This window comes from Acanthochromis polyacanthus, chromosome 11 (assembly GCF_021347895.1).
Source record: "Acanthochromis polyacanthus isolate Apoly-LR-REF ecotype Palm Island chromosome 11, KAUST_Apoly_ChrSc, whole genome shotgun sequence".
In the NCBI taxonomy this organism is placed as follows: Eukaryota; Metazoa; Chordata; class Actinopteri; family Pomacentridae; genus Acanthochromis; species Acanthochromis polyacanthus.
This window is the reverse complement of record NC_067123.1, coordinates 29,184,155-29,204,236: the sequence shown is the minus strand read 5'-3', so window position 1 is coordinate 29,204,236 and position 20,082 is coordinate 29,184,155. Positions and strand designations below refer to the sequence as shown.

Sequence of the window (20,082 nt, the reverse complement as noted above, 5' to 3'; positions counted from 1 at the left end):
AGGGTGGAAGGAAGAGGGAAAGATGGAGGCAGCGACGAGGGGGTGAATGTGATCCGGACAGAGATGGGTGAGCGTTGAAGAGGGGGAGCTGGAGAGTGCTGGAGATTGAGGAACAGAAAAATGTTCACTGATGCACTGCCAAACAGAGCAGAACAAAATTGCTTCCGCTCCCGCCTACCATCACTAAACACACACACATATACACACACATCACTACCATGATAAAAACACACACAAGCACATACATCCTATCCTTCAACTCTCACTCTCTCTGCATCGACTGAATTAATTCCAGCATTGGGCTTTTTACGGGCAAAATAAACTACGTGAGGTTCAAAGAGTGTTTTCTTGTGCAGGATGAACAGATGGATCTTGCTGGGGAGCAGAATGGAAGAATAGCACACCTTGGTTGACGCCAAGCTCTGTGTGCGCATGTTGGGCCACGTTGGTTTTTCCATCCTGTCCCTGTGTTGAACAGTGAGGGGTGAACAGGATGTCCAAAGCCCCTCCAGTGCATGCTCGGTGTGTGGCTGCGAAGGTTGCAACATCCACTCTATAGGGAGAAGAAGAGGCCAGTTATTGAGCTGTATCTACACCCATAAAGCCTGAGGGCCAGAGACAGGATGTGGTCTTTTCATGTAGGACTCTGTCTCTTTTTATCATCTATTGTTGGCAAACAGGTCATTGCTTTAGCAAACAGGATCCCATATCACATTTATTCTCACCACACCTTCCTCATCAGCAGGGTATTATGTGCTTTTATTTTGAAAGCAGAAACATTTCCTAGCATTTACCTGCATTAAATTCATGAGATGAATCAGACAGGTGACAAGATGATCAACTCCAGCACTCTTTGAACTGCTCACAACTCATGACATACACATGTGATGGTGAGGGCCTCATGACTTTTTTCATTTTCTTATTTTTTGCTGACACAAGCCAAAAACTCTGGGTACCACTAGCCCAGGTTATTGGATTGGGTTTCTCTTTTCGATCCACACGAGCCTCCTGAGAATCTGTGAATACCCTCAAAGCAGCGGTAAGTGTTGCTAAATAACCTCTTGGGTCTTTTAGAAACTTGCCAAGGGTTAATCTTTCTGAAACAGATGCTTGGTACTTTGATTTGAACACACTGATAACACATGAGAAACTTGTGGAGAGGAAAGGAAGACTCATGAGTGCTGCTGAACAGGCACTAGAAGCTGAAGATGCCCCATCCGGTGACATCCTTTAAGTACCTAGTTGACACCAAATGATCTGATTTTGCATGCCGTTCCTGTGCCTATTTTCCACAGACTATATGTAGTTTTTTTGGTTTGTAAACCATCATGTTGAGCTTTAGGAGCAGAAGGCGACAGGGGGATCAAAAAACTATCAGATTATTTGAATTGCTGGATTTGCACCAGTGACATTATTGTGCGTACCAATGCATTACAGAATTGGATCTCTCTTAGAGTAACCATCAAGAAATAGCAGCAGGTACCCCAGGTAACAATGAAAACACATTATTTTATCATAATTGGCTGAAAATTATCATCACACAGACAGAATTTTCAATATTGAAACCATAAACTATCATAGATGTTTTTCCAGTGGGTGAACCTTTTTTTCCTAAAGGACAAAGGGCTCTCTTCTCCTGGGGTATTTTACGTTGTCCCATTTGTAAAAATCTAACTGCGTTCACCTGTGAGCAGAATTTAATGGGTGATGTTAACTGTAAAATAAGAAACCAGCGTATATTAATATGGAATTTCTTGAATTTCTCTAACAGATTTTAGCTGCTACAAAAGCATGACAGATTTCCTGAAATGCAGTCATGGCTTTTAGTTTTTTTGGGGCCACCCCAAATTTTTTTGCCTTGACTCTGTTTAGAGAATGTAAATTGATCAAAAGCTTTTTCTTTGTCAGGGAACATACGATTCACACTGCTATAAGCTGATAGATTAAATGATAATGTGGGGTACAGGCAATAAATCAGCTAAAGAAGTTTAGTTGAAGGGAGCAGAGCTGCCACTAGGTGATGACAAAGCTTCTGGATGTGAGCAGCTCAGCAGCATTGTGCAGTTTTACTTTCAGTGGAGCCCAAACATGCATGTTTGAGTCCCTGAGGAAATGACGCACATAGTTTCTGCACAACTTCATGTGTCAAGGTGGTAATTCTATTTTATACTGCAGTATTAGACAAGTATATATGCATTACTGTCAATCTGAACATTTGATTCTGAGATTTATCAGAATATTGCTGCAACAGCATCATCTTTCACTGAGTTAAACTGCATACACAATGGGCAGTTCTGTGTTATTTATTTTGCATGCTACCATTCAGTCGGATCAATATACAACTGAGGGACTTTTGAAGTCCATGGGATATATCTGGCATACAGTTTCCTTAAAAATAAAATAAAAAACTAAGGTTTTTTATGTTCATTATGACATTTTAAAAATTCCATAATTATTTATTATTAAAAAATTACTTTTTAATAAAAAAAAAGGACTTGATATCATTAAAATGTCAACTAAAGAACTGTCTGATGAAAATAACCACCTTCTAATTAGCAAAACAATAATAAAATGAGCTTATTCAAAACACTATTTTGATTGCATTATTTTTATTAAGTTGAGATAATCATGACAGACATTTCTTTTTTGGCAATGTATCAAATTTTATATGGAAAATAACTAATTGTGTCTGTATCCAAGAAATCACTTTCAAGTTACTGTTACAAAAGTTACTGTTATAAAATTATAGTGATGTTATGATTAATGTTATGATTAATTACTCTTTATGATTTAAAACTATTGTATAACTGTGGACTCATAATCAAGGCACTCAGCAAATTTCCATGATCTAACTTTGACCATGAAAGTATAACAAGTCGATCCTGCAAGCAGCCGGTTGAAACTGGCAGCTCAGAAACTGATAATACCAATGCAACTTGTTTATGTGCCTGCTTAAAAACTAAATTGTTTCCACTGATTGTTAGTCACTCATTCAGACTCTGCTCTGTTCAAGTGATTCCTTGTGCAAGTAAAACTTTGCTTTGTCTTGAGAAACGACTCTGAGTATTAATTTGGAGAAGTCAGGACTCCACTGAAGAATTTTCCAGACAGTTACCCATTACAAAAACACCTCTCCAGGAAGTGTGTTGATTCCAGATCACATGACCTGCTCCACATGATGTCATTTCCTCCTGAAAAAAAAACTGGCAAGACTCCAAGACTATCTTAGTTATGTAATATAAAGTAGTGTGTGAGTCAAGTGTGGCTTTATGACATGTCAACAGGTTTACTACAACATCTTTATAAATAACTTTCAATATCAATTTTACTCATTGTGTATATAATGTTTAGAGGAATCTTTCTCTAAAAATGCCATGTGGTGTTTGGTTATAGGCGGCCATGTTGATTTTAGGCCTGAAAACTGCAAAATATGTCAATTATGTTACAGAAAGTACCACAATTATATATTGACCCAGTTATTGAGTTCATTCAAGAATGTGTGATTGTATTAACAACAGTTTCATCTACACTATAAGCTTACAACGTTGGACAATAATTAAATATTTAGCTTCAGAAAATCATCCATAGAGATTGTACAGCATATACACATTTGCTGTGGTGTCCTTTCTCTCTCTCTATAATCAGCAGCAAGTGCAAACACTCGAGTAGAGGCTGCCTCACCTGCCACCAATCAACAGTCCTCTCAAAAATCTGTAATAGTTTCACATAAATCTGAACCATACACATATATATTATAAGAATATGGACAGACATGAATGAAAACTGCAACTCAAAGTTTCTCAAACTAACCGTAAAAATACCAGTGGAATTATCGTTCTGCAATAAAAACGACAGCTACTGACTGCCTATGGTTTTAGAAGAACATTTCTGTACTGACAGATTTTCATGCTCAGTGTTTCCTTTCTGTTATTGTACAAATATTTTAAAGGGAAGCAACAATACTCTGTCATTTCAGCACAGATGCAAACTTCAGCTGGTGCTCACAGATGACACTCCTCTGTGTCACTGTTCTTCCAAGGATTGTTTCTGCTTCAGTTACTGCAGGCGCTCAGTGAGGATTACAGTAGAATACATGTTATTTATTTATTTTTTGTACAGGAAGATGTTCAATAATTTAAAAGTTGCTATTTGGATCCCCTTTACTTAGAAAGGATCAACTGAGGGGAAGAACAAAAGTAGTTGTTCTGGGGGACATGAGCCGTGACCTCAATAACCAAACTGAAAGTACAGGATACTAAACTTAACAGCCTTTGACATAGTTAACCTTTTAACACAGCTGTTAACCTCCAAACATTTAACTGTGTTCTGCTGAGGCTGAAACCGGACTCCTGATGCACCCTTCTTTTTTTTGAGGAATTTAATTTCTACTGGTGGAATTATTCATGCTGCACAGTGGAGGAGTGGTCAGCACTTTCGCCTTGCAGCAAGAAGATCCCAGGTTCGAGTCCCGGCCTCAGCCTGGGATCTTTCTGCATGGAGTTTGCATGTTCTCCCTGTGCATGCGTGGGTTTTCTCCAGGCACTCCTACTTCCTCCCACAGTCCAAAAATAGGCTGAGGTTAATTGGTTACTCTAAATTGCCCGTAGATGTGAGTGTGACTGTTTGTCTGTATATGTAGCCCTGCGACAGACTGGTGACCTGTCCATGGTGTCCCCTGCCTTCACCCGAGTCAGCTGGGATAGGCTCCAGCACCCCCCGTGACCCTAGTGAGGATAAAGCGGTGTATAGAGAATGGATGGATGGAATCATTCATTTCTGTGTAATGTTTTCTCAAAAAGTAGTCATGCATGTCAGAATTTTCATCATATATTCAGCATTTCTTCAAGCAAATTGGAGATAAAAGGCAATTTTACTCAAGACTGAAGTGACATCTCATCACAATCCTAGCACATGGAGGGCTTCCAATATATACCTGAGATATGGCCTAAGGTTAGATTTTCATTTCACTCTACATATCAGATAAAGAAGGACTGACCACGATTTCATTCTACACACGTGGACAAAATTGTTGGTACCCCTCAGTTAAAGAAGGAAAAACCCACAATTCTCACTGAAATCACTTGAAACTCACAAAAGTAACAATAAATAAAAATTTATTGAAAATTAAATAATCAAAAACAGCCATCACTTTTGAATTGTTGATTAATATAATTATTTAAAAAAACAAACTAATGAAACAGGCCTGGACAAAAATGATGGTACCTCTATAAAAGATTGACATGATTAACTCAGGTGTGTCATTTAATTGACATCACAGGTGTTTCCAAACTCATAATCAGTCAGTCTGCCTATTTAAAGGGAGACAAGTAGTCACCCTGCTGTTTGGTGAAAAGGTGTGTACCACACTGAACATGGACAACAGAAAGCGAAGGAGAGAATTGTCCCAGGACATCCGAAAAAAAAATTATAGACAAACATCTTAAAGGTAAAGGCTATAAGACCGTCTCTAAACAGCTTGAAGTTCCTGTGACAACAGTGGCTCATATTATTCAGAAGTTCAAGACCCACGGGACAGTAGCCAACCTCCCTGGACGTGGCCGCAAGAGGAAAATTGATGACAAATTGAAGAGACGGATCGTTGGAATTGTATCCAAAGAGCCCAGAGCAACCTCCAAAGAAATTAAAGGTGAACTCCAAGGCCAAGGTACATCAGTGTCAGATCGCACCATTCGTCGTTGTTTGAGCCAAAGTGGACTTCATGGGAGACGACCAAGGAGGACACCACTGCTGAAAAAAACTCATTAAAAAGCCAGACTGGAATTTGCAAAAATGCATGTTGACAAGCCACAAAGCTTCTGGGAGAATGTCCTTTGGACAGATGAGACCAAACTGGAGCTTTTTGGTAAGGCACATCAACTCTATGTTCATAGACTCAAAAACCAAGCATACGAAGAAAAGAACACTGTCCCTACGGTGAAACATGGAGGAGGCTCAGTAATGTTTTGGGGCTGCTTTGCTGCATCTGGCACAGGGTGTCTTGAAAGTGTGCAAGGTACGATGAAATCTGAAGACTATCAAGGCATTCTGGAGAGAAATGTGCTGCCTAGTGTCAGAAAGCTTGGTCTCAGTCGCAGGTCATGGGTCTTCCAACAGGACAATGATCCAAAACACACAGCCAAAAACACCCAAGAATGGCTGAGAGAAAAGCGTTGGACTATTCTAAAGTGGCCTTCTATGAGCCCAGATCTGAATCCCATTGAACATATGTGGAAGGAGCTGAAACATGCCATTTGGAGAAGACACCCATCAAACCTGAGACAACTGGAGCTGTTTGCTCATGAGGAGTGGGCCAAAATACCTGTTGACAGCTGCAGAACGCTCATTGACAAATACAGAAATCGTTTAATTGCAGTGATTGCCTCAAAAGGTTGTGCAACAAAATATTAAGTTATGGGTACCATCATTTTTGTCCAGCCCTATTTCATTAGTTTGTTTTTTTAAATAATTATGTTAATCAACAATTCAAAAGTGATGGCTGATTTTGATTATTTAATTTTCAATAAATTTTTATTTATTGTTACTTTTGTGAGTTTCAAGTGATTTCAGTGAGAATTGTGGGTTTTTCCTTCTTTAACTGAGGGGTACCAACAATTTTGTCCACGTGTGTACATAAGAGGTTCAGATGCAGACACACATAAGCCCTTCAATTTTGGTCAACATCTGGGATCAACATCTTACTCCACAGCATCATTGTAGTTTTATTTATTCTACACAATGCTGACCCACAATCAAGCACTCTGGGTTGAAAGGAGCCAGCTGAGATGGGCATCCTTCTGGGCACCTTATTTTGGAGGTTTTCTGGCAACATCCAACTGGAAGGAGACCCCAGGGTAGACCCAGAAATCATTGGAAGGATTGCATATCTCATCTGACCTGGGAACATCTTAGGATTCCCCAGAAGGAGCTAGAAAATGCTACAAGGAGAAGAACATCTGGAATGCTGTGCTCAGAACCTTCTGCCAACACAGTATAGATAAGCAAAAAAAAAAAAAAAAAAAAGATGGATGGATGGATGTCTTCCGAGAGCTTACTGAGAAGAATTATGCAAATATCCCAGTCAACAATTCATTATTTTTTGGTTGAGATGCCTTGTTCACACAGAACCAAATCTACACCGACAAGCACAAACAAAAAGAATGATAATCAATCAAATACTTGACAAAACGATTACATCTGTGTCAAGTTTCCACCTTAACCATTTAGAAGAGATACTAGCAAAATAAAAAGAAAATATGGCCGATTATGTCCAATATATTTAAGCTAAAACTTAAAACTACAAAGAAATGTATTGTTATTTTATTTAAAGGAATTTCTTGAGTGTCATTTGAACTGGGAATGCTGGGGACAATGCTGGTCCCCACTGCTTTTTGAAATGGTTTCTTCTTTTCCCAGTCACTTTACAATAGCACAATTTCCAAAAACTCCGCTGAAAATAGCTTGCATCACGAAATATTAAGTGTGAAAGCATTGACAAATGTTTGGGGTTTTTTTTGCAGAGCAAGAAACCACATAATGCAGTGTAAATGCACAAGAAACAATTGTCAATAGAGCAGTACTCTTAGTAGTACTCATAGAAGTGTGGATGCATGTCTGCTTGGTGGTAAGATCACAGTGTTGTCACTTCATCATGATCAGTTAATGAACTCTTGTGAAGTCCAATGTTAGTGTAGCAGTATCCAGCATCAAAACAAGGCAATTTAACTTCACATCAAAAGTGAAGCTGTATTATTATTCCTTAGCTTAATCATTCTTTCACTTCATTCTATTTTGTCATATTTCAGGACAGTTAAGGACCTAGGATCCCTGATTCACCTATGTAGTCCCACAACACCTCCACGGGGCTAGGCAGTGAACTCTGACGTCCCAGATTCACTCCACTGAGTGCCACTTCACACTGCTCCTACACAATCCAAACAGCACAGGCCTGGGTCTGTTCAACTGACTAACCCCTAATTGCTAAAATACTTCACTACTTCTGCCAAGCTCACCACAGACAGAGACTATACAAGCAGACTTCATCTAAGATGGAAGTACCAACTGCTAACTGCTAATGCTGTCTAAAAAGAAAAAAAACAAAAACAAAACAAAGACACAACTGCTACAAACTTACCTGAGATGGCCCCATGGTCCCAAAAAGACTCTAACAGGCCACTCCCCCATCTTATCTACACTTCCTCTTCCTGAATCTCTGCTGATTGGTAGAGGGAAAAGAAGGCGGGGAAAGCAGAGTGAAGGAGAAGGCTTGTCCTCTGCATCCCTCTACTCCCTCACCACCTCTATTTCACCCCTCAACTATTATTATTTCTCTTAATCTATATCCACCGACGAGATCGAGCAGCTTCATCTGACATTGCTCACCATCTTCCCCAGACTGCCGCTGCACTCCCAGCTCCCTCAAAAGTAAAACAGCTGACCCTGCCAGAGAGAGAGAGAGAGAGAGAGAGAGAGAGAGAGAGAGAGAGAGAGAGAGAGAGAGAGAGAGAGAGAGAGAGAGAGAGAGAGAGAGAGAGAGAGAGAGAGAGAGAGAGAATCCAACAGACAAACAAACATCATTTCTCAAAAACACTGGCAGCACTTCATCTTAAATTTCAAAGTCGACAATTTCCTCTAACTTCACCAAAAGTCTTTATTTTGGCCAAACTTCTTCAACGACAAGTCATCATTTAACAACTTCACAATGCATTTCAAAGCACACTATTCACTCATAGGCTTACTTTAGTCCCTCAGATGATCACCTTTCTTAAACTTCATCTATCTTTTAGGCCTACATCTTCTCTTCTTCACTTATCTGCTCTTCATTTCATCTCTTCTTCTCTTTATTTTGCCAATTATTAACCCTGGCCAGGGATAAAATTTACACTTTTGGTTCCTACACTATGTCTCAAAAAGCCAACTTTCATGCAGCGTCTAATTTGCATGTCTTACTGTTAAGAAGATATGGGCCCTGTCTTCATTAATGACATGATTTAGCTGGCTTCAATGTTACTAGCTCTGCTATTTTACCTTTCCCTACACTATTTTACTTCAACAGTTATCTCACTTCAACATTTATTTCTCTTCTCTATGACAATCCCTTCTTTCTCTTTATCTGCGCAATGAACCCCAGTTTAGATTGAACATCACTCCAATCATCAACACATCATAGAATGTCTGCACCAATAGTTCTTTGATAGTGCAGCCAACCAGTAAAAACCCCACCGCTTCCACGAACAAACTAGCGCTCCAATGATGTGAGAAAATGCTCACCATGTTGACTGGTCAATATGGAGCGGGCATTCTGAGTTCACTTATATATGCTTATGGTTGCTTGTAAAACTTCAACCTATGTTCATCCGATGGTGACACAACCCTTCTAATAAAACAAAAGTCCAATGTTCAAGGCCCCTCTCAGCAATAAGGTATCTGTACATTCAGAACAGACAGTAATTAACACGTCTCAGGTCAGATAGTACAAAAAAAAGTCTTGACTTTGAAACTGAAAGCTGCAAAGCCTTATTTGAGGTAACAGTTTGCTGTGAGACTGTGTGTGACGTGTTTCATACAGAAAAGCCAATGCTTATATGATGTAACATATTTGGAGGGCGGTCTGAGTTTTATGCGTTCTCACAGAAAAGGTGGAGAGGAAGTTTTTGGTTTTATTTTTGAAACTTTATATTAGCCATCAAATAAACCTACACGTACTGTATGCTGAACAAACCAATTTTATTTCCTGTTTTTATCTCCTTCTCTGCACACTGCCTGCAATCAGCTTCACACCGAAAGGTAAGAGACTGACACTGGGAGTTGCCCTGTTTTACTCCAACGTGAAGTTGAATGTTTTAAATTTGGAATTTCACATTTAGTGTTAGATATTTTTTTAAAGTGTAAAATTTTACTCCAACGTTGAGTTGATTAGTTTGGAATTGGATTTGAGATGTTGCCAAATTGATACAGAACAGAAACAAAGATGAGGATCAGCGCTGCCTTGTTAAACTGGAACGAGAGAAAGACGTAACAGTGAAGTAATCCTGAAGTAATGGGGAACTACAGAAGCAACTACTCAGTATCATTACATGAGAGGACACAAAAGTAGTAACTGCTGAAGTGATTATTAACAAGTGTTTTGGGCTTGTTGGTTTATCAGGAGCGATTTAAAAAATGGGGTTATGATTGACTTACACTGTGAGTACGGAAGGTCAGTGTGTTGATTTGCATGTGGAAATCAACGCACTGCTTTCTACATTTTGATAATGTTTTAATTCGAATCAGTGGTGAATTATGGGACTTTCCATATTTTATGTGTCGTTTCTACGCTTTTCATGCGTCATTACACTGTGTTAAGTACAATATGTGGTTATGGTTAGGGTAAAGGGAAGGGATCATTAGTTGATACTTGCTATATGATGTGCAATGAAATGTCAAATGCAAAAAAAAAACTATACTGGTTGGACCCACCATGATGTGTGTTTGTGTGTTTGTGTGTATACTGATGTGCTGCTATACACTGTGTGTAAATCTTTGCATGTTTTTTTTTTTCGCGTTGTAGAAACTAATGTCAGAACTTGTGGTGCTGTTTGTTTGTTTTTCAGGAACGATACAGCTGTGACTGTTGGCGTCATGTTCTTTCAAGCAGTAGATGCAATAATTGCACTACTTCACCCAGTAATCCTGACCGCAATGGTCTCATTATATTTCATTGGATACTCCATGATGAAGAATTATCGTTCTTCAGGGTGAGTCCACAACATCTTGCTGACTCAGCTGATATTTTCAGAATCTAAGTTATACAGCTTGAAAAAAATCAGTATCTTCTAAAACTTATCTTTAATGATTGACTCTTTCTGATCTTTCTGTTTTTGTATTGTTTTTTTTCCCCCAGAGACATCACCAAGATGATTATTGGCATGATTACGCTGAACATCCTTTGCTTGCTCAGACTGCATATTACGGTAGCTCTGGGATTTGGTGCTCTTGTGATAGTCTTCCTCTGTAATATGCCTGTGCAGAGGAATCAGGAAGAAAGAAGACACGAAAGTCGGATGGCGCTGATGTCCAGGGCTGAACTGGAACAAAAATACCCTCGCATTTTTGGCCTCAGATAGGCATACAACATGACTGATTGACTGAATCAAGCACAATTTTTGAATTTAAGGACACAATCTGACAGAAAGAGTGGATTTTCAGAACAAAAACATCTTTAGAAGCAAACTTGTTGACAAGTTGGAAAAAATTGCAATCCAGCAGAGCAGGGGTATAGGGTACAGTCAGAGAAAATTAATTCAAGCAAAGGTTCAGAACATCACAATATCTAACTGAATTAGTGTTGTATATGTTGATGTAACCTAGTAGATGTATTAATGTCTGCATGTATTCAATCCTGACCGTCAAATCAAATAAATTCAGTACGGTTCAAAACAGATTTTGACACTGTTTTTATAAACAACTTTTGATATAACTGTACATCTTACAGTTTTTCTCAGTCGCTTTGGTACATTTCTCGAATCATCCTAGAAATTCTCATCCACATCACAGGGAATATGCAGCAAGGAAAGAATCTCTTAGAGTGTCTTATCCAGCCTCTGCACACATCTGCTGTGATGTCATCGCACGCTGCATCCATGGCAGCCAGAAGGGTCATCTTTGTATGTGGCTGGTGATCATATACTTTCCATCTCCGTTCTCAGAAATATTTTTCAGAGGGGTCAAGGAATGGATAATAGGGTGAGAGGAACTCCATCAGTATACTGTTGTAGATCACAAACCATTGCTTGCTGAGGTTGGAGCAATGGAAGCTGAATTGTCCCAAACTATCACGTACTTTGGCAAGTCGTCTCCAATCTGACCCCTCTCTTGTTCAGATCCCTGTAGAGAATGTCTAAAACGATGACAGACACTCTGTGTTGTATGGCCCAATAACGGGAATATGTGCCAGCACATCATTCTCAGAGACTGCAGCACCCACGGTTATGTTCCAGCCCCGTTGGCCTGGCATGATTAGATTAAAAAAAAAAAAAAAAGTCAAACGCAAATGTATAGAAATATCCTTGACAGGTTTATGGTTGGGGCTGCACAGTGGAGTAGTGGTTAGCTCTTTCACCTTGCAGCAAGAAGGGCCTGAGCCAGGGATCTTTCTGCATGGAGTTTGCATGTTCTCCCTGTGCATGCGTGGGTTTTCTCCGGGCACTCCGGCTTCCTCCCACAGTCCAAAAATGTGCTGAGGTTAATTGATTACTCTAAATTGTCCGTAGGTGTGAACGTGAGAGTGATTGTTTGTCTGTATATGTCGCCCTGTGACAGACTGGTGACCTGTCCAGGGTGTCCCCTGCCTTTGCCCGAGTCAGCTGGGATAGGCTCCAGCACCCCCCGTGACCCTAGTGAGGATAAAGCGGTGTATAGAGAATGGATGGAGGTTTATGGTTGCTTGTAAAACCTCAACCTATGTTCTTCCGTTGGTGACACAACCCGTCAAATAAAACAAAAGTCTAATGTTCAAGGCCTGGCATAAGTGCCCCTCTCAGCACTAAAGTATCAGTACATTCAGAACATACAGCAAATAACACGTCTCAGGTCAGATAGTACAAAAAAAAGTCTTAACTCAGATTGAAACTGAAAGCTACAAAGCCTTATTTGAAGAGACAGGTTGTTGTGAGACTGTGTGTGATGTGTTTCATACAGAAAAGCCAATGCTGTGTTTACTTTATATGATGCAACATATTTGGACGGTGGTCTGTGTTTTATGCATTCTAACAGGAAAGGTGGAGAGGAAGTTTTTGGTTTCATTTTTGTAACTTTATATTTTCCATCAAATTAAACTACACTCCACACTGAACAAACCAATTTTATTTCCTGTTTTTATCTCCTTCTCTGCACACCGCCTGCAATCAGCTTCACACCGAAAGGTAAGAGACTGACACTGGGAGTTTCCCTGTTTTACTCCAACGTTAAGTTGAATGTTTTAAATTTGGAATTTCACATTTAATTTGATTTTTTTTTTTAAAAATACATAAAACTAAATGTGAAAAAAATGTGTAATATTTTACTCCAACATTGAGTTGGTCAGTTAGGAATTGGATTTGAGATGTTGCAAAATTGATACAGAACAGAAACAAAGATGAGGATCAGCACTGCCTTGTTAAACTGGAGCGAGAGAAAGACGTAACAGCGAAGTAATCCTGAAGTAATGGGGAACTACAGAAGCAACTACTCAGTATCATTACATGAGAGGACACAAAAGTAGTAACTGCTGAAGTGATTATTAAAAACGGTGTTTTGGGGTTGTTGGTTTAAAAAAAAAAACCTGGTTGGACCCACCATGATGTATTTGTGTGTATACTGATGTGCTGCTATACTCTCTGTGTGTAAATCTGAAATCTTTGCATGTTTTTTTCCGCATTGTAGAAACTAATGTCAGAACTTGTGGTGCTGTTTGTTTATTTCTCAGGGAAGACACAGCTGTGACTGTTGGTGTCATGTTCGCTCAAGCAGCGGACGCAATAACTGAACTATGTCACCCAGTGGTCCTGACTGTATTAGTCTCATTGTTTTTTATTGGATGGTACATAATGAACAATGATCTTTCTTCAGGGTGAGTCCACGCCATCTTGCTGACCAGCTGATATTTTCAGAATCTGAGATGTCTTTAAAGCTTTAAAAAAACAACACAATATCTTCTAAAACTTATCTTTAATTATTGAATGTGGTTTTTTTCTGTTTTTTTCCAGAGACATCAACAAGATGATTATTGCCATGATTACACTGAACATCATTTGCTTGCTCAGACTGCAAATTATGACGGTGTTAGAATTTATTATGTCTCACGCAGGCACTGCTAGCTGAAGACTGAAATTAATATCACATATGAGCAATATGCTGTTGATATTAATATCATCAATATTAATATTATAATGTTTAATTAATGCATGAGTTGTGATTGACCTTTAAAGGGAGAGATTAACTACAGGTTTGAATATATGTTGGTCACAGACAGGACAAGCTGGAAAGCTATGGTTTCTTACATGTACATATTCTGAAGACATAGAGAGTCACTGTTTTGCTCCACAGTATATCTCTATACCTAAATAAGGTCATAGCAAGCTGCACTGACAGTCATATAAGGTGGGAAAGCATAACAACTGTCCCTATGGGATACCATCAGTGCCTGCATCCCATCACTGCTAACAAAGGGGAAGAAGCGCAGGAAGCCTTTGAAAGGAGGATTCTTTCCATAGGGTGCAGCTCTTGGAGAATGGATGGATTGTGTGGCAAGGGATATGGACATATCTGCCCACCAACCATAGGGAGAACGGAGTCTAAACCACGGTTCATCCCCACCTTCTAGCCATTCACATTTCATCATTTGAATTATATGTGTATGTTCTATAGCCAATCACATTGCACCATGTAGAATAAAATGTTGTGTTCACATTCAAACTTCATCCTTTTCCGGGAGGTTGATCCAAACAGAAAGGGGTCCCAGTACAAGAATTTTTGAGACACTGATACTAGAAAATAAACAGCTTAATTAGAGAGAAGTAGTTTGTTTTCTGTCTCAAATAACCAACACAAGATTCCACAATAGAATGTAAAAGGTTTATTCAAGGAGCATTCCAGTTTGATTTACACCCCAAGTAAGTTTGTCCTCAGAGCCAGAGTGTGCACTTTCAAGACCACACCGAGTATCATACACAAAGTACTACTGCATATCTTACCAAAGATTTTAAAGGTTTAATGCACCCAAACAACACATATCACAATATCATAACTGGCTGGTAAGACTTTCATTTGGACAAATTGTGTTATCATCAGGTAAAATAATAATGGAATCATCTGGAATGGCCTTTGTGGTGTCTAGTTCTCAAACAGGAAAGGTTGGAAAGAAGCAATACACATGGACAACTCTGAAGGCAGATATATGTTTATTTTATACAATAATGTTAAAAATAAAAGCAAAGCACACAAACACATAAAGGTAAATTAGCTCTATGGCTCTGGCAGTGAAATCTTTGATCTCATTACCTCCTGAGAGAGACACATACACAGACATTAACATGCATAAGCAGATATAGCACTGATATATGACATAAGCTGTACATATTTCACTTTTTTACCTCGGTAAAATATATTTTATTTTTAACATTTCATGCCACTATACTTCTGTCTGATGTGAGCACCATCTCCCGACTGAATTGTCTTCCTTCAACTCCTTTTCCAACCCTCTACAAAATTCCTCCACTTCACTGAAATAGTAGACAGACAACATTATCACTGCATGGTTCACAGAAATACTGATAACATTTATAGCTTACAAAGAACCTTTATGGAGCTCATAAACAACAGCGGCAGCTCTCAGAGGAATCCAGCATTAATACACCTCTGATTTAAAATGGGACCAGTTCAAATACCTGCAACTTCATGAACATCATTAAAAGTGTACGTATTAAACATTCACACTGAAGGTTGCTGCTGTTTCATGTAGTGACACCAAGAGGCTGCTATAATCTGATGAAGGATTAATTAATATGCTGGCTGGAGTTAATTATCATCACCTGGAGCTACTGACGAAATCTGGCTCTGACTCAGCAAACCAGCTAAGTTGGTTTTACAGCAGCTGTCACTAACTCTGGTCATGTTCACTGCTTAATGATGAGTTCAAACATAATTTGTTTCTCAGTTTAGCAGTTAACAGCTTTGTTGAGCCAAAAAACAACAAAAAACAGCAGAAATGTTTATATTTTATAACGTTACTAACCAACAGAACTAATAAAACGAGCATTTACGTCCTGACAGTCGTCCTCCATGGAGATCAGCGCTGCTACTTCGATTGGCGTCAACTCAGCAGGAAACACAAACATCGGAGCCCTCGGAGGAGAAGCAGGCAGTCCTCTGGTCCTTCTCGCTCCTTGCTCCTCCCCTCTGACTCCTCTCCAAGCCAAAACAGGAACAGATAGTTAGTTGTATAGTTGCAACTGGATATTAAAACATCATAAAAGATAAACGTTGACTGCGGAACGATTTTGAAAGCACAAAGGAAAGATCTGAAGATTACTATCGAAAATCTTGTTAAAATACAAAAAGCCCAACACATTCAAAACAAAAAGAAGAAGAAGAAAGAGAAGAGAGAGAGAGAGAGAGAGAGAGAGAGAGAGAGAGAGAGAGAGAGAGAGAGAGGAGATTAATAACAGGAGTTTCCGGAAATAATAAACATTCTGATACCTGAAAAGACGAAAAGTTAAGATGCCTATCACTCTGTAAGTGATTTATATTAATTTTTGGTGAAACTGCCTTGTTTTTACAGACTGCTTTTACAGAAAGCTGCAAGGAAAGAAAGGAAACTATAATTACGAATTTTAAGCTCTAATGTAATGTTAAATTTATGCAAATTTTGGTGCTCACATTGATTCCCGGATAGTGGGAACTTTACCTGAGACAATAGAAAACTTTTAATTTATCTATAGGAACACAACCACTGGTTCTATTTACTCTGGTTTGTACTGAGAGTGTTTTTTTTTTCTAAGTGCGTCACTTTTTCTTTGTTTAGAGAGAACGTCCGCTTCTCTATTGCAGCACTGGCAATGAGAGCAAAATCTGTGGTGATATCAGACGGTGCTTTGATGATAATAGCAGGGGTGGCAGCAGTGGCAGTTGTAACCGTCAAAATCTTGGCGAATGGTAAGTGATTCACCCTCTTGATCATTTCATCACACCTCCATGCTAAGTATCCACAAATTCCACTAAAAATGTCTACCATGTTGATTCATTTACTGCAGAAAGTGTATTCAATCAGTGTGCAGTTGAAGCTTAAGTTACATTCTGTGTGTAGATATACCTGGATGTAACCTGACGTGACTGGAGCTTATAATAATAATAGAAAATGTATTTCCAAGAAGACATAGGACACTGTGATGAGATCATTACAGTAACAAATGCAACAACAAGAGATGATAAATCCTGTTGAACTGAATACAATCTGATGCTTTACTTCTGGCCTTTCTACACCTACGTTCTGTTTCTCCTGCCATGTCGACATTATGTTGTTACTTAAGATGAACATACACTGACAATGACAGTAGTTATTTTTATAAGTATTTATGTTATTGGCAAAAAATATTCGGGTGATATTTTGAAACTTATGGATCACCTAATTTCCTTGTTTTACAGTAAAATGAAAAAGCGACTCGCTCTGACATTCAGCCGTGTCATCAGCTTTGAACAAAATCAAAGAAAACTAAACATAAAGAAGCTAATCGAATGGATGGAAGCGATCATGCTGGGGTGGATTCAGCTTCAATTGGTCTCCGTGTGTGAAGAGGAAACAGCTGACATGAAGAAACTACAACCAGACAAGTTCAGAAGATGTTTCTTTGATAAACACTACATTTGCTGTGTTTGATCTAGTTATCCAAACAAAGAAAATATTACAACTGTGTTCTCTCATTATACTATCTGATGAAAGGACAAGTATTCCTTAAGTTTTACAAAACTGGTTGCGACTGTAAATATTCTCACAGAAAATGTCCATCTGTCATCTCCAAATGATGCACCAAACATGATTCCTCAGAAACAAAGTGAATGTAGTTAAAACTGGTAAACATACCATAAACATATTGTGTTGTTAAATTATCCTGTGCTTTTGTGTTGTAATGATATAGTTCAAAGAAAACACTGAAATTGGAATATAGATTAAAAAAAACACTTTTTGAACTGGCATCTTTCTCTGCCTTTTGCAACTCCACATCAAAATGAATTTAGATATTTATTTATTTTTTAGTTCTTGTTTAAGTGTAAAACTGCATTTCTGAAAGTAGGTAAACGGATAAGCAAAAAAAAAAATTCTCGGCCTTCAGTAAAACAAAGACCTTTACATAAATTAACCCAGTTTGCTAAATGAAAGTGAAAGTATTCCAAACATCTAATGAACTCGGTGAACAACCAACAGCTAGAAAGAAAAACAAAATGCCTAGAATCACTGTGATGTTAGGTAACTGGTTTTAGAGCAAGAGGAGGATAATGAATAAGCACAGCTTCGTTCCAGTATAAACAAAAGAAAAGCTAATACAGGTAAAAGCCAGAAAATTAGAATATTTTCATAAACTTGATTTATTTCCGTAATTGCGAACAAAAGGTATAACTTTTACATTATATGTAATCATTGCACGCAGACTGATGCACTTCAAATGTTTATTTATTTAATTTTGATGATCATAGGTGGCAACAAATGAAAATCCGACATTCCGTGGGTCAGAAAATTAGAATATTACCTGAGGCCAATACAAAAACAGGATTTGTAGAAATGTTGGCCAACTGAAAAGTATGAACGTGAAAAATATGAGCATGTACAGTACTCAATACTTGGTTGGAGCTCCTTTTGCCTCAATGACTGCATTAATGCGGCGTGGCATGGAGTCGATCAGTTTCTGGCACTGCTCAGGTGTTATGAGAGCCCAGGTTGCTTTGATAGTGGCCTTCAGCTCTTCTGCATTTTTGGGTCTGGCATTCTGCATCTTCCTCTTAACAATACCCCACAGATTTTCGATGGGGCTAAGGTCGGGCGAGTTGGCTGGCCAATTGAGTACAGAAATATCATGGTCCTTAAACCAGGCACTGGTAGATTTGGCACTGTGTGCAGGCGCCAAGTCCTGTTGGAACATAAAATCCCCACCTCCATAAAGCAGGTCAGCAGCAGGAAGCATGAAGTGCTCTAAAACTTGCTGGTAGACGGCTGTGTTGACCTTGGATCTCAGGAAACAGAGTGGACCGACACCAGCAGATGACATGGCACCCCAAACCATCACTGATGGTGGAAACTTCACACTAGACTTCAGGCAACGTGGATCCTGTGCCTCTCCTGTCCTCCTCCAGACTCTGGGACCTCGATTTCCAAAGGCAATGCAAAATTTGCTTTCATCAGAAAACATAACTTTGGACCACTCAGCTGCAGTCCAGCTCTTTTTTCCTTAGCCCAGGTGAGACGCTTTGCGCGCTGTTTCTTGTTCAAAAGAGGCTTGACACGAGGTATGCGGCAGTTGAAACCCATGTCTTTCATGCGTCTCTTGGTGGTGGATTTTGAAGCACTGACTCCTGCAGCAGTCCAGTCCTTGTGAATCTCCCCCACATTTTTGAATGGGTTTTTTTTCACAATCTTCACCAGGGCGCGGTGATCCCTGTCGCTTGTACACTTTTTCCTACCACAGTTTTTCCTACCCTTTGCCTCTCCATTAATGTGTTTGGACACAGAGCTTTGAGAACAGCCAACCTTTTCAGCAATAACCTTTTGAGTCTTGCCCTCCTTGTGCAATGTGTCAATGGTTGCCTTTTGGACAGCTGTCAAATCTGAAGTCTTCCCCATGTTTGTGTAAGCTTCAGAACTGGACTGAGAGACCATTTAAAGCCCTTTGCAGGTGTTTTGAGTTAATCAGCTGGTTAGTGGGTGGCACCAGGTGTCTTCAAACTTGACCCATTTCACAATATTCTAATTTTCTGACCCACGGAATGTCGGATTTTCATTTGTTGCCACCTATGATCATCAAAATTAAATAAATAAACATTTGAAGTGCATCAGTCTGCGTGCAATGATTACATATAATGTAAAAGTTATACCTTTTGTTCGCAATTACGGAAATAAATCAAGTTTATGAAAATATTCTAATTTTCTGGCTTTTACCTGTATTCTTCTGAGCTCATAGTGTCACACTGAGTCTTGATGTGGGGAAAACTGTCACAGGGATACTGAGTTTGGTCCAATATTCAAACGGCGAACTATCTTTGAAAAAGGCAGGTTCTAGTTCGATGTGATTAATTATGATAAATGGTAGCAAAACAACTATCATTGGGAACTTTTTGTTATATCTATGCATATTGAGGTGCTGATAAGCTCTGAACTGGATGAGAGTCATCCATCCAACTGCCCAATCATTCAGGTCGTCACTGGGCAAGGCAAAGATTAAGGTGCTGCAACATGATCTGCACACTTCCTTATAGCTGCAGTAAGTTCCCCTGTTAAAAGGAGAATAAAAAAGATCAAAGTCTTAAAATATCTATCAGTGTATTCTTCACAGTTATAGCGCTTTTTATTTCAGTTTTGTA

The 20,082-nt window shown here is 39.1% G+C and overlaps 3 long non-coding RNA genes across 3 annotated transcripts; 2 read left to right on the top strand and 1 right to left on the bottom strand.

The window, feature by feature from the left end:
• Window positions 1-723: 723 nt before the first annotated feature.
• On the top strand, window positions 724-11,417 carry LOC127536270 (uncharacterized). The gene is made up of 4 exons (XR_007945268.1): window positions 724-1,039; window positions 9,770-9,783; window positions 10,590-10,733; window positions 10,880-11,417. It is a non-coding gene; the product is annotated as an uncharacterized LOC127536270 (long non-coding RNA).
• Window positions 11,418-14,896: 3,479 nt separating this feature from the next.
• Window positions 14,897-16,099, bottom strand: LOC127536279 (uncharacterized). The gene is made up of 2 exons (XR_007945275.1): window positions 15,749-16,099; window positions 14,897-15,236 (listed from the first exon to the last, which is right to left on the bottom strand). It is a non-coding gene; the product is annotated as an uncharacterized LOC127536279 (long non-coding RNA).
• A 16-nt stretch (window positions 16,100-16,115) lies between these two features.
• Window positions 16,116-18,051, top strand: LOC110957006 (uncharacterized). Its single transcript, XR_002596064.2, has 3 exons — window positions 16,116-16,247; window positions 16,538-16,668; window positions 17,158-18,051. It is a non-coding gene; the product is annotated as an uncharacterized LOC110957006 (long non-coding RNA).
• The last annotated feature ends 2,031 nt before the right edge of the window (window positions 18,052-20,082 follow it).